The 4,836-nt window shown below is 50.4% G+C and overlaps 1 long non-coding RNA gene across 2 annotated transcripts; it reads right to left on the bottom strand.

Moving 5' to 3' along the window:
- Positions 1–230: 230 nt before the first annotated feature.
- On the bottom strand, positions 231–3,217 carry LOC123352520. Of its 2 annotated transcripts, none has more exons than XR_006574205.1 (5): positions 3,158–3,217; positions 2,510–2,856; positions 1,843–2,111; positions 899–1,693; positions 231–598 (listed from the first exon to the last, which is right to left on the bottom strand). It is a non-coding gene; the product is annotated as an uncharacterized LOC123352520 (long non-coding RNA). The 2 variants fall into 2 exon arrangements; XR_006574204.1 differs by having other exon boundaries at positions 1,858–2,111.
- Between the last annotated feature and the right edge of the window lie 1,619 nt (positions 3,218–4,836).

The following is a 4,836-nucleotide window of genomic DNA, read 5'->3' as shown; positions in this document are numbered from 1 at the left end:
GAGTCAACATCCACAGACACTGCTCCACTCTAGCGCCCACTATCCTGCATGATTTTCATCCCCTCCTACTTGTTCATAGCTCCCGAGACCAAGCCTGTGGGGATGCACACCTAGCACTCCTGCCCCTGTTCTATGAAGGGAGACGGCACAAGGAGAGGCAAGGACAGAGACAGAGAGAGAAAGAGAGTGTTGGCCAACATACTAGAGAAGAGAGAGAGAGAAACACAGGAGAAAGGCAAGTAACTCACCATCTGGAGTCATCCTCCTGGATCCAACCTTCTCCTGCGGAGGACACACTGCTTGTGAACAGAGCAATGACAAGCCCCTGAAAATGGGGACCTTGTCTCCCTTGTATCCCCAGCTAGTCAGGAAACTCTTCTGACAAACCAGCCCCAGCTAACAGGGTGTCTGTACCTGGAGTCAGATGGGCTGTTAACAGAACCCTCAGCAAAACAGACACTTATCTCACTGACAGTGGCCTCTGCTCGGCTCCCAGATGTACGGCTCTTGCCTGACATGAACAATGCTCACAGGCTCGCTGCTCTCACTCACTTTCCATTGCATGAGGGAGTAGACTCTGACATGTGACTTATTTTTCCTTGGTACGAAACCCAGCAGAGGAGAGAAAAACAAACAAATTAGCATCTCCATCTGCAATGTCACGTAGTCTCTTCATCTCCCATATCCCACGGCTCCGCCATCAAACCATCTCCTATTAGTACTTTACATCTGCAACTAGAAGGGATCCATTGTAACTGCACCCAAAATAGTCACTTTGCTCAGGAGACTCTTGTCCCTTCCCCAGCCTTAATACCACAGTGTCCTGTACCCAGCGAGGAAGCACAAGGCCTGTGAAGTCAACTACAGTGAGTACAGATAAGGAATTGAAAGCACTGACCTCTTACTCACAGCCAGTTGTTCAGAAGGCAGAAAGCTGAGGACTGTTCCTGTCTGGTTAGAACCATGTCCAAGCTGCTCAGATCCACCTCTGCCAGTTTCTCCTCCGGCTCGAGCTCCTGGACAATTCCTCTGGAAGTGCAGCTGTAAAAGCCAAGCATGCGCCATCTCTACACACAGCTCTAATGGTGCTTGAAATGTTGCCCTCAATCCTGCCTCCCTCTTCCACCCCATCTACATCAGCCCCACTTCAACAGAGACCGATTCAACACTGACAGACACTGCTCCACTCTCGCACCCACTACCCCGCATGGTTTTCGTCCCCTCCTACTACTCCAGGGCTTTCAAGACCTAACCTGTGGAGATGCATACCTCGCAGGCCTGCCTGTGTCCTAAGAAGGGAGATGGCACAAGGAAAGGAAAGGACAGATTAAGAGAGAGCGTTGGCCAACACACTAAAGAGACAGAGAGCAAGAAAATGAGAAACACGGGAGGAAGGCAAGCAACTTGTCACCTGGAGTCATCCTCCTGGATCCAACCTTCCGCTGCAGAGGACACACCGGTACTGGCCAGAGGACTGAGCAGCCCCTGAAAATAGGGACCTTGTCTCCCTCATAACCACAGCAGAGCCTTCACCTAACAAGACACTTATCTCACTGACAGTGGTCCTTGCTCCACTCCCAGCTGAATGGCTCTTCCCTGGTATCAACAATGCTTAGAATCTCCCAGCTCTCGCTCCCTTTCCATGGCATGTGCGGAGTGGACTCTGACTCTCCACTTGGTACTAAACCCAGCACTAGGGGGAAAAACCAATCAGTTAGCATCTCAGTCTGCAACGTACATAGGTTCTTCTTCTCCCATCTACCACACCTCAGGGCTCCGCCCTCAACCCTCCTCCCATTACAGCTTTAGCACTACAACTAAAAAGCAGCCCACTGCACCTACATCCAAGATTCTCACTCTGCACAGGAGACTTGTGCCTTTGCCTCGTCTGAATCCCACAGAGCACCGTGTCCAATGAAGAAATTCAGAGCCTCTGAACAAAACTGGAGCCAGTACAGATGAGGGATTCCAAGCACTGACCGCTTACTCACAGCCAGTTGTGCGGGAGGCAGAAATCTGAGGACCATTCATGTCTGCTTAGAAGGATGTCCAGGCTCCTCAGGTCTGCGTCTGCCACTTTCTCCTTCAGCTGCTGCTCCTGGACAATTCCTCTGCAAGCGCAGGAAGTGAGCGAAGCAAGAGCCATCACTACACAAAATTCAATTGGTGCAGGTAATCTTGCCCTCATCTCTGCCTCCCTCTCCCATCCTATCTACATCAGGCCCACTTGAAGAGAGACAGTCAACATACACAGTCACCCCTCCACTCTAGCGCCCACTACGATACATGATTTTCGTCCCCTCCTACTTGTTCATAGCTCCCGAGACCTAGCCTGAGGGGATGCACACGTAGCACTCCTGCCCATGCCCTATGAAGGGAGACAGCAAAGAGACAGAGAGAGAAAAAGTGTGTGTGTGTGTGTGTGTGTGTGTGTGTGTGCGCGCGCCAGCCAACAGAGTAGAGTAGAGAAGACAGAGAGAGAAACAGAGGAGGAAGGCAAGCAACTCACCACCTGGAGTCATCCTCATGGATCTAACCTTCTCCTGCCGAGGACACACCGATCCTAGCCAGAGAAATCATCAGCCCCTGAAAATGGGGACCGTGTCTCCCTCAAAACTACAGCTAGTCAGGAACCTTTTCTTACAAACCCAGCCCCACGTAACGGGGTGTCTCTACCTGTAGTCAGGTGGGCCGTGAGCAGAACCCTCAGCAAAACAGATACTTATCTCAGTGATAGTAGCAGCTGTTCTGCTCCCAGATGGACGGCTCCTGCCTGGCACCAACAACGCTCGCAGTCTCGTCACTCTCACTCATAAGGGCAGCAGACTTTGACATGTGACATCTTTTTGCTTGGTACTAAAACCAGGGGATAAAACAAGTAAGCTACCATCTCACTCAGAAATGTCTCTTAGGCTCTTCTTTTCCCCCTCTCACGCACGGCGGGGTTCCGCCCTCTACCCATTACACCTTTAGGACTAAAAGTACAAAGCACCTCTAACAACAACACCCAACACAGTCGCTCTGCACAGCAGACTCTGGCCCCTCCTCACCCTTAATCTCACAGAGCCCTGTACCCAACAAGAAACCACACGGTCAATGAAGAATACTACTGTGAGTACAGATGACTCTGAGTTCAAAGCACTGAGCCCTTACTCACAGCCAGTTATGCAGAAGGCAGAAACCTGAGGACTATTCTTGTTTCCTTAGAAGGATGTCCAGGCTGCTCAGGTCCACTTCTGACATTCTCATCCGGCTGGGGCTCCTGGACGATTCCTCTGCAAACTAATAAAGCCAAACAAGAACTGTCACTACACAGAGCTCTATGAATGCCCTCATCCCTGCCTCACTCTCCCATCTCATCTACATCAGCCCGACTCGATGAACAAAGACTGAGTCAACACTGACGGTCACCGCTCCACTCTAGCGCCCACTACCCTGCATGATTTTCATCCCCTCCTACTTCTTCATAGCTCCTGATACCTAGCCTGTGGGGATGCACACCTAGCACTCCTGCCCGTGTCCTATGAAGGGAGGCAGCACAAGGAGAGGGAAGGACAGAGACAGAGAGTGTTGGCCAACACACTAGAGAAGAGAGAGAGAGAGAGAGAGAGAGAGAGAAAGGCAAGAAACTCATATGGGCCGTGAGCAGAACCCTCAGCAAAACAGACACTTATCTCACTGACAGTGGCGTCTGCTCGACCCCCACATTGACGGCTGTTGCCTGGCATGGACAATGCTCACAGGCGCGCTGCTCTCACTCACTTTCCATCACATGAGGGCAGTAGACTCTGATGTGTGACTGCTGGGTTTAGTACCAAGGAAGAAGTAAAAGGAAGAAAAAAAAATAAAATTACCATCTCTGTCTGCAATGTCACAGTCTCTTAATTTCACATCTCCCGTATCCCACAGCTCTGCCCTCAACCCATCTCCCATTACTTCTTTACAGCTGCAACTAGAAGAGACCCATTTTAACTGCACCCAAAATAGTCACTTTGCTCAGGAGACTCTTGGCCCTTCCCCAGCCTTAATCCCAAAGAGCCTCGTACCCAACGAGGAAGCACACGGCCTATGAAGGAAACAAGAGTGAGTACAGATAAGGAATTGAAAACACTGACTTCTTACTCATAGCCAGTTATCCAGAAGGCAGAAAGCTGAGGACTGTTCATGTCTCCTTAGAAGGATGTCCAGGCAGTTCAGGTCCACTTCTGACAGCTTCTTCTCCAGCTAAGACTCCTGGACAATTCCTCTGCAAACTAATAGAGGCAAGCAAGAACTATCACTACACCAGCGGTTCTCAACCTTTTGTACTGATGATCCCTTTTACATAGCAAGCTTCTGAGTGTGACCCTCCCCTTATAAATTAAAAACACTTTTTGTATATTCAACAGCATTATAAATGCTGGAAGCCAAGTGATGTTTAGGATGGAGGATGACATTTCACAACCCCCCAAATAACAACCTTGCGGCCCCCTGACAGGACCTAAACCCCAGTTTGAGAACTCCTGCACTACATAGAGCCCAATTAAGGCCCTTTTCCCTGTGTCACTTTCGATCTGTCTTAGTCCCACAACACCCACAGTCACCGCTCCACTCTAGCGCCCACTGCCCTGCAACATTTCGGCTCCCTACTTGTTCATAGCTCACAAGACCTAGCCTGTGGGGATGCACACGTAACACACCTGCCCGAGTCCTACGAAGAAAGACAGCACAAGAAGAGGCAAGGACAGAGAGAGAGAGAAAGAAAGGCAGACAGACAGAGTGTGTGTTGGCCAACACATTAGAGGAGAGAGAGAGAAACCTGGGAGGGAGTCAAGAAACTCACCAGCTGGAGTCATC

Source organism: Mauremys mutica, chromosome 18 (assembly GCF_020497125.1).
Source record: "Mauremys mutica isolate MM-2020 ecotype Southern chromosome 18, ASM2049712v1, whole genome shotgun sequence".
Lineage (NCBI taxonomy): Eukaryota > Metazoa > Chordata > Testudines > Geoemydidae > Mauremys > Mauremys mutica.
This window is presented reverse-complemented; position numbering and strand designations above follow the sequence as displayed.